Genomic DNA, 10,760 nt, shown 5'->3' with positions numbered 1-10,760 from the left:
AACGGTAAGAGATTATCCAATGGTATCTTGTTAAGTTTAAGAATTATCCTTTTAAAGATGCTAGATGGATAAGGAACCTAGCTTAAGGATAATATGAACCTTGTCAATGCTTACAATGCTAAACTAGAGTAAGCAAATGAAATTGCATTTTAAATGAACAATGTTTTTGTCTTATGAGGCTCATTCTCTTTCTTTTATTGTGCACAAAATTTAAGAAGTATGCATGCTTAGGATCATGTTTATGGTGACGACGTCTCCCAAACACCAAGTACAGCTTGTCACTCTACTTTGGAAGTATGATATGGACTAAAGAGCAGACATGCTTACGGTAGCTAAGTCTCCCGAGCACCAAACGGATTAGTCAACCATTCTGGAATGATGTCGTAGGGTAAAAAGGGATCCTCTACCCGCTAAGAAACATGGACTAATGAGTAGGCTTAATCTTCTCTACCTCATAGTCGAGGACGACTATGATTTCAAGAGAGAGGTAATGTCATAAAATATAATATCTAACTTTACTAAATGATTTTTTCATATTAAACTAATCGCTTAATATGGGAAGATAAAAGGGAAACAAGAGTTAGTATATATATATATATATATATATATATATATATATATATATATATATATATATATATATATATATATATATATATATATATATATATATATGTATGTATGTATGTATGTATGTATGTATGTATGTATGTCTGTATGTGTGTGTGTGTGTGTGTGTGTGTGTGTGTGTGTGTGTGTGCGCGCTTCTAGACCTATCTCAATAGGGAACCAAAAGGAGAAATGGTTGCATCTCAATAGGGGTCCAAGAGGAGACGGTCTACCAAAGAGCAATATGCAATAGGTGCTTCTAGATCTACCTCAGCAAGGGACCAAGAGGAGAGATGGTTACATCTCAAAAGGGATCCAAATGGAGGTAGTCTATCAAAGAGCAATGTGCATCTAATGGAGCTTAAAAAACCTTAGGGTTAACTTCATTAAAGACCTCCAAAAGTTAGAGTTAAAAGGTCCTTTGACCAACGCAAGCTAGGGCTAACCTCGAGGTGGGAATCGTACCGAAGCATGAGGTGCTAAGACGCTTAAACTGGTTGTGGGAACCTTGCCCAAAGCTTGAGGTGATTTTTATGCTTAAATGACTAAGGTTTTTGAAATGTTAAATTCAAAGATAAATTCTCAAGAGGCATGATTAAGACTTGAAGCATTCAATTCAAAACAAATGATTTAAGAAGCATAAAAGACACATGCTTGTTTGATTGACAAATTCCTTGAAGTACTCAATTCAACCAAATGACTTAATAAGCATAAAAGACGCATGTTCAAATGATCCTCCACATGTGGCCCTCATGATGTGCTTGAATGCTACTGGTTAGGTTTTAAAGGGGTCCAATGAGAATTTTGATATATAAAAATAAATAATTAAGTTCTTTCTCTCAAAGAGGAAAAAGAGGACACATGTCCAAATGAAATAATAAAATAATACAAGAGAGACAGAGAGAGGGAGGGAGGTGTGGACCAAGCATGAGAGGGGGGGTATACTCTCCCACACACACACACATTCTCTCATTGTGTAGAGTGCAAAGTGCAAGAGCTCCATCATCTTCTCTAAGCTTGTGGAAGCTTGTGGAGAAGTGGAGAGCTACTCCAACACTCTTGGCTATGGAATGCAAATCCAACCAAGATCCATGCTTCAATGCTTAAGCTTGCCATCTTCTTTATCTTCATTACTATGCTATTATGCTATGCTAAGCAAGAAGAGCGATGATAAGTGAGAAACTATTTCTTTCTCCTATGGAATGTTTCTTCTTCCTCTTCCCTACCCTCATTCCCCACTAGCTCTCTCCACCTTCGAAGGTGTTTGAGGCCTTGGGATAGGTAATGCTTTTTGCAAAGTTTATGTTAAGCTCATGATGCATGAAGCTTTCCATCTTCATAGCATCACCAAGGTCACAAGGAACACAAAGATGTTATTGTAACAAAGTCTCTTTTGATGGGAGAATCTATAGTACAAACAGCTTTTCGAGGGGGGAATCCGGTCCTCAACTATTGTCATGTTCTCTAATACTCTCTCTCTTGCAAAAGTATTGTTCATATCAAGTTAATTAAGTACTATGTTTATGTTGCTACCATCAATTAAGTTCACCCTCTATGTTCTCAAAGTGATTTCACAAAAATGCTCACCTTAATTCTCTTACTTCCACTATTCTCAAAGCTCATAGGCCATTCCCATTACATGGAGCACTATTAGGCTTATCATAATATGCCTTTCTCTTGTATTACTCACACATGAAGCATCATGAGCTTAGTGAGATTAAGGAATTATGTTAGTGCATATGCAATGAAGGTCGTACATTCAAGTTAAGGGCAGGATGGTTGGATCTCATACTGGCAATACATTCCGTTGAAGAAAAATTATGGGTCCAATTGCCTTCTGGGGAGCTTTTGCATGAGCATACACGTGTCAAAGGAGCCCAATGGATTTTTTATTTTCACCATTTGACAAAGGGCCCCTTCTCCCATCAATGCTCAATATAGCATTGCTTGCTATCCCTGTTGGAACTACTTCCTACATATACAAACAATGGTATCCCCTCTTACGGGTCAAATTCCTAGAATAGGAGGTAGAACTTCATCAATAAGGTTTTCAATCATTACTTGTAATACTTTAGAGAGATTTTTTTGAAAAATTTGAATCTTGGACAGTAGAAGGACAACGACACTTGATCAATTTTTTTATTTCTCATCTACCAAAGCTCTAGAGCGTTCCTCTCATTCTCTCTCACTGAACTTAAAAACTTTAGATCCAAGCATAGCATTCACTTGCAATATATGTCACAAATATGTACACGATTGATAGCATGATTGTGCTAGTGTGAGGAGGTAGACACTAGCATTGGAGAGTCTCTAATTGCTAATACCTCTCAGTATACACCATGAATGAAAAAGGACGTGAAAAGTTCAACAGGGAAGGGTTCACAACACATGGCAAATACATGGCCAAACAGAGCTTAGAGGCTATCTCATAAAGAAGAGTCTATGGTTAGCCAAACAAACCAGAATCTATGAATAATCTACATCCAAAATGAATGCACAAGCCTTATTAAAGATGAATAATCTCTAGGAATCATCAATACCTCCTTCCATGACAATTATGTGCACTTCATTGATGAGTGCATACATGCACATGAGGATTGGCAAGTTCTAGAACAAAGATTTGGATCCAGATCCAAGAGAAAAATTTAGAGGAGGATATAGCTAGCCTAATCAATAGGCTCACAAGGAAAAAATCCCCAACTGTAAATAATCGTGATTATTTACTTTTGTTGCAAATTTTGCCTGGATTGCATGATTTTGATCTCTACATGTTTTTATGCATCTATGCATGCTCCAAAATTGATTTGAAGCAAAATGGACATCATTTGCCAACTATTCAGGCTCAGAGCATTTTAGACTGGAATCCATGAAATTTTCTAACTTTGACACTGTATTTGCCTAATAGGTGCAATGCAAGCGGCTGAGAAGGCAAAGAAAAGGATGTCCCAAAAAGATAAGTTGCAAGATTGCTACCATACCAGTTAGATCCTAGCTCAGTGAAGATGGAAAAGGCAACCTATTTGTCTAAAAAGCAGCTCGATGAAAACAACACAACGTTCTTCATTGGAAGATTCAAGAGTCAAGAAGGACACCAAGTAGAGTTACAATTACTACCCAAGGAAGTTTATGATGTTGTTGCAAAGGCAGACATTAACACTAGTTTGGTGCCAAAACAAGACACTTTAAGTGTCCTTTTTTAACAAATTTATATTAAATGCTACTTGCATTAGACGGTTTATTTAAGAAAACCCTCTTGATATTCTTAGATATGTTAGCTAGAGGGTATTTTAAAAATATAACCTTGCATTTTAAAATCTATCATGATCAAGAACTATACTCATCAAGTTGACCCTCGTAAAACTGCGATTGACGCTTTGAAGAAATTGACTTTATAAGCTCAAGAAAAAATGAAGCAACCTTGTAGAAAATTTTAGGTGACTCTTCCACAATTTTGCTATAGATAATTGAAAGTTTCATGTGCAAAAAAATTGACTTTGGAGTTTATAAAATAATGGAAAGTTCCATGTGTTTGATATGGTCATTTCAAGCATATCGTTGTATAGAAAGAAAAATATGTTTCTGATGTATTTGTGAGTTTTAGAAAGTGATACATTGCTTGCACTTTCCATTGAGCACTCAAGGTGGCAAGTAGAAGGGCTTTGATATGCAACAAGTATTGGATCATTTTAAATATTCAAAACTGCATAAGAGAAAACTCTCATATTTTCATTCTTGAGACATAAGCATTTAAAACCTCAAATAATATCAAACTTTCCATGTAGATCAACTAAATGTATCAAAGTACGTGGTACATACACAATTGGGGTGCCTAAAACCTTGGTTTTAGTGTTATTATGGAGAACTCAAGATTTATAAGAGTTTTTGCACGATAAAAAATTCAAGATAGAGTTCAAACAACGAGATTTACTTGAGTTAGGGAGCCGAAAAAATACGTAGTTTCTTGGTTTAAACATATAAAGTCATTTGTAGTTGTCAAATTGCACTAGAATAGTACCACTTTTGTGAGGGGACCTTTGGAAGACCAAAATTATGCTCTTATTTAGCACGTGCTCAAGTATGAAATTATGTCTATAGCTTACAGATGACTTGAAAACTTATCTTTGAAGTGCATTCCATTGTTTTGCAACACTAAATGCTAACACTTGGCTTTTATAGACATAAAAAAGGCCATCTCTATAAAAATATATGATAATTTTATGATTTTTTTGGCAAAACAGATTGAAATTTTACTAAAATTTATGTCTTAGAACTTACGAGAATTCTCTCCATACAGACTGTATTTTGACATGGAGAAAAATCCAGTGTTTTCTTTCCCTCATAACCGATCTATGGTAGAAGCAAGGTGTAAAACACTTCTTTCTAGCTTGACAAATAAATTACCAAAACATGGTAGAAAAACAGGACACTTTAGTGTCTCAGGACACTGAAGTGTCCAATTATAGAACTAGTGTTAAAGAGGCCGATAGAAGATTGGGTCTTTGAGATTTCTACGACTAGGAGCCTTGCGGAGTGGACTTCCAAAAATCCTATGAACTGTTATCTACAATCAAAGAAGATAGATCAGCTCAAATCACGGATCAGCAGGGGCAAAAGGTTGAAGTGGTTATCCCTAAGGATATAGTGGCCAAGGCACTTAAGCTGCCAACAGAAGGTATGACAATGCAACCAAGGATAGGAAAACAACAGGTACTTTTACCAAGGATACTGCTGCTGCCACCTTCTCTGATATCATCCTACAACAAGTGGAGGTTCCAGCTCGCCTTTACCACCAATATTTCCACTTTCTTTCAAAGAGACCGCCATTGTACACAGCTCCAAATCATGCAATTGCGACTACTTTCACTCAATTGTTGAAGTCGGCAACAAGTTAAGCTGTAGATCACGCACAGTACGTGCTTACAACACTGAAGGGAACAAAGAAAGAGGGAAAGATAACATATCTGGGCACTCCAGAAGTGCTAACAAGAATATCATACCATGCTATTGGAATGGCGGACAAATTGCCGCCAGCCCCAGATCAAATCACATGGATCATTTCAGCTCAACCTTCTCCATGAACCACTAGATCAATAAAAAGAGTCTATAAATCAGATGAGGAATCTGCAGAAAGCTCGCATGAAGCCCACAGTAGTGAAAGCTGTGACAATGAAGAAACAATGGCAAGAAGAGAAGCAATGATGGAGAAAGCAATGGCAGCTGATCAGGAGGAACCTCAGTAGAAAAAGACAAGATTTGATAGAGAGAAACAATCATACGAAAGAAGCTGCCAAGCTGCAAGTGAAAACCCTGAGAAATGGAGCCAGAGGGAGCTAAAGGGTCCAAGGATCAAGAACCCTGCAAAGAAGGTTCCAGAGAATCCAAAGGATTTACTGGAGCGGATGTATGCTGAGGCTAAAGCTTTGAAGATTAAGGAAGCTCTAGAAGCTCAAAGAAAAGAAAAAGAAGAAGCAACTAAGCAGCAGAGGCAAGCAGAAGCTGCACAACAAAGTGAGACACATCCTGAACAAGGAGAGATGTCTCCAAGACCCTCTTCGCCAACTGCAAAACAAGAAGATCAATCGATGCCGAGTCCAAGGCCTTCACCAACAACTAAATCAAATGAAGGAGAGGAGGCAAAGGGAAAAGAGCCTGAGCAACAGGAAGAGACACGCTTTGAGCAGCCCAAGGAAGCCAAAAAAAACTAAAGCGGGACCTTCTTGTACAACCACTCAAGCAGAACGAGCTGAGGAATCCATGAGGCCTCAAGGAGAATCAATGGAGCCACCTACAAGGCCACAAGCAGAATCTGTTGCACCAACAAAAGAGCCGCAAATCAAAACTACTGAAACTTCTGAGCATCCCCACGTAGAACCTGATGACTGGGAAACCACATATGCAGTCATCATGCAGGTAAATGAGTATGCAAAGGAAATGCACTTGATGACAGAAAAGATGAGAACGGTAGCAATTAGCTGCAGTGCCAAGGCTAAAGAATTGGAGCAGGTAGTTGATGCTCTACAAGGTAAGCTAGAAGATAGAATGAACATTATTAAAGATCTTCAAAGAGAGATTAAAGAGCTAAAAAACGAAGCAGAACATCATCAATCAAGGAAAGACAACAAAAAGCGATGGAAGATGTGGGGGATCTCCTCACGAAGCTGTCTAATGCATGCAAGATTAAGGACCAACAACTGATTGAAGTGACCAATGAACTTTTAACCACTACTCAGTTAGTCCAAAAGATCCAAGTGCAGTTAGATGTAGCCAATGCCTCCTTGCAGTACTCCAAGCAAAGAATCAATGATCAAGCGGTATTTCTAAGGCAGATAAGAGAAAACCCCGTTGTAGCTTCACTCAAGGGAATAGATGAAGTCTACAAGACTTTGGAGAAGAGGAACCAAGATCTCAAACTTGAGTTGAAGCTTGAACAAGCACAAAGACGAGACCTTGCATTAATGCAAATACAAAGAGAAGAGCAACTGCTCAAGGAGATAGAAGATTTGAAGCGAGCCAATCAACTGCTAAGAGAAGGACATACAGAAGCTCAAGAGGAGGCAAGAACTTATGAACATCCAATCATAGACATACCATCAGTCTCCTTTGCTGATATGGAAACAGAACCATCAGAAGACCTAGCAGGAGAGTCAGAGTTTCAAGTGCCAATCACTGAAGACAAGCAAGTGCCAATGGTCCAGCTTTGCTGAAGAAGATATAGTGAAAGAGCAGATTGTCCAGGAAGTAGATGCTGGAAGGCAGCAATTGATTGGGAGTTGAGAGTTCTCCACTCATTAAATGTAAGTCAGCTCACTCCCAACCAAATCAATGCTCAATGGCATCAACAGTCACTACCCTATCCATTGATAAAGGTGGAGATATTGTAGGTTAAAGAAACACTTTACAAGGATATGCAAGCAAAAGGCTCAAATTCTCTCCACCCCAAATGGAGAAAGAACTGGCTCAACAATAATTCTAGGTACCTCATTCTGTTTACACGAGCACCTGCAGCACTACAAAAGGACCCCACATTTTGCCGAGTACCAAGGTGCGAACATGGCAGGCACACGATGCATTCAAAAAGAAGAGACCAACATGGCTCAACTACCCAAGACTGCCAGCTCCAGAGAGCAGGGACCACCAATGGAGGAATACATGGTGAAAACCCTAATGTGCGCCATGAACTTCTTCAAAAGCCTCCCTGACCTCTCATGTGCAATGCTCTGTAAAATCTGCAGAATGTTACTTACATGCATTCAAACTTTTCATGAGCCTGAGCAAGCAGGAGCACCATGGATGTCTTTTTTAGATTGCAACATTAAAGGGTTATGCTACGATTTGAGTGGATAGCCCTCAAAAGAAGTCCTCTATGGATTCTACACCAGATGCATTGTTTCTTCCATCAAGCAATATGTTGGCATTTGAAGAGGCATTTTATACTAGATTCTCCATGGCGGATAAAGATTTTTCGGCCAATAATAAGCAACCTTACATCAAAGTTTGTTGGCTATTCAACCATCGAACTTAAAAACAAAGTCACCATGCAGTTTTTGTAAGTCCCTGGCAGAGAAAGACGAATGAGATGTGAGAAATCTCTGCACACGCTTAAAGACTGCCTCGTTAACCATCAACCAGAAGACTACTTCAGCCCATGAAGTTGTGTCAAGGGACGACACAGTCGAGGAGGGGGGGAATATTAGCAGCAAGCTAACTCGGATAACATTTTTCGGAGCTTTTATTGTAAAAACACTTCTTATTTTGATAAATAAAAAATATTGCAACTCCTATTTTCCAGATGGATAGTGTAATCGATGAGCCGGGGCTACAAGCTTCCAAATTGTAATAACTTATCTTTAATTAGAGCTCCCAGATTATTAGTTTTTGACCAACAAAACCTTGGCTAAGGTATAAAGGCCAATTTTTGTAAGTTAATTTCAAGTTTTGGATAATAGAAACACAGTGTGAGCTAACAGCGCTCACTTCTCTCCTTCTCGTGCTTCCTACTCCCTTTCCGGTTGTCACATTGCAGTGCCGTCTGTTGCGTTGCAATCGCAGGTAAGAGCTCTACGCATTGACGTAAACATTTCATGGTAATCCGTAGCTTTTGGCGTCGCCGACCCGCACCCTAATTTCATCATAAGTAGGAATTTAAGCTAGAAATCACAAAGTAAGCATAGGCGGGGTATTGGGGCATCATTGCTAAGCATTTAGATGCATTTTGGGTCGAAAATGACTAGGTCAAAAACTCACCTGCTGTTAATAATCGTAATTTTTGCACTTGACTTAAAGTGAGATTCGAGACCATATGCATGTGTGCTTAGGTCTTATATACATGTCCTAGAAGTTTCATAACATTTGGATCTCATTTGATGCTGTAATGGTTATGATTTGTTTGTCGATTAGTGATTAGCTTTTGGTGACTTCTGTCATTTGAGTGTAGCTTGAGTTAGATGTGAGTTGTCTGTTGTTTTCCAAGAGATTGACGACCTCTTGTAGCCTCTATGCACTAGTCGAGTCATCTTCGTCCCATGGATTGGCAATTATATTCGTGGTTCTTGCTACATTTGCAATAAGATAGGAGTGAGGTTAGAAACCCGTCCCACAGGCGATAACGTGGATTCTTGTGTAGGTGCACTAGCTAGCTAGCCATGGAGTGTGTAGAGAGGGGGATGGGGAAGAAGAAGACACAAAGAGATCTGCTCTAAGTTAGTGGGGGAGAAAGTGAGAAGTGGTCAACTCTCACTTTCTCTCCCTATATATTCACATAGGGATAATGTTACAAGACCTGTAAGGGGTGTTCCCCACGGCCACCTGGCCTATACCCCAACAATTGGAAGGAGACGCCGTTGATTGGTTCTAATCCTTGAAGATTGTATGATTCGATACCATGGAGGAATTCTATGAAGAATTTGCGGGAGAGTTTTCCAAGAGGGGCTTAGAGCATAATTCCTACTTCCAAATTATCAATTTTGAACAAGAGTTTAAGGAGTCTGTGAGAGATGCTTCCATAAGGATGAAGCGTTACATAAAGAGATACCCAATGGATGAACTTCCTACTGACCAAGATAATCAACAGATTCATTCGAGGTCTGAGGAGTGAGTTTTGAAAATGAACTTGCACTTAAAGAAGTGCGCTACCTTAGATGACGTCACCAAGGAAGCCATAGACATGGTCAATAATTGTAAGATTTGTGAGGATGAAGCTAAGAGGAATAACGACAAGAAGAGCTTAACCTCAAGCGAGAATTATTCTGTCAAAACTACGAAAAAGACAAAAGTAGTAGTAAATTACGAGCAGCATGACTGAGGAGCTTTTATGTCAAGTAAACGCAGTAGCAGTAGCAGTGCATGTGCCAAAACCAAAGAGATGTTATAGCTCCGACGGTGATCATTTGTCACAAGAATGTCCAGTAGTATCTTAGAGAAAAGCTAAGTGGTGTGATATAGAAAAGAAATATATGAATCCTACGATGGAGGAGTGCTTCTATAACAAGAACTATGCCAGAGAATGACCAATGGGGAAACCTCCAAGAGCACCGGTGACACCAAGGTATGTGTTAGGGCCAGCTCATTATCCCACAGTGGTGGAGAAGCCCAAAACAGAAAAAAAACATGAGGAGTTTGGAAAAATGGAAAGCTCCATTGCGTCCGGAACAGCCCAAAACCTCACTCTACAATGTCAAAGTGCTCAAATTCGACCTCGGATGAGCAGTTTATGGCCAAAACAGGCTCCAAAAACAACAAAAACACAGTTGCGGCTATTCCTTCTCTTCTCTCCACTTTTTTTCTAGTCTTCTCTTAGGTTTTTCAATTCCCACACTTAGCTTTATTACTTGGGAACCTTTGGCCTTTTAGTTGACCTCAAACGGACCCCGAACAGGCCAAAAAGTGGCCTCGCAGTGCATAGTTGTCACCTGCTGCATCCATCCGCATACCTGGCACTCAAATTTTTTCAATAATGCATCCCACAACCACGTGAAGTGGCCCCGAAATATAGTCCTCATGATGACCTTTTTGCATAATTATCACACGAAAACACCCATGTTGTGTCCGTACTTATCCACATGCAAGTATTGACCCCATTCGACCTCCTGACACCACTAGATGCCATCTAACGCACCTGCTTACCTCATGTCATCAGCCCGCGGATGGCTTCC

The sequence above is a fragment of the Adiantum capillus-veneris genome, chromosome 25 (assembly GCF_014529385.1).
Source record: "Adiantum capillus-veneris isolate H3 chromosome 25, ASM1452938v2, whole genome shotgun sequence".
NCBI lineage: Eukaryota > Viridiplantae > Streptophyta > Polypodiopsida > Polypodiales > Pteridaceae > Adiantum > Adiantum capillus-veneris.
The sequence above is the reverse complement of the archived record's forward strand: the minus strand, read 5'-3'. Positions refer to the sequence as shown.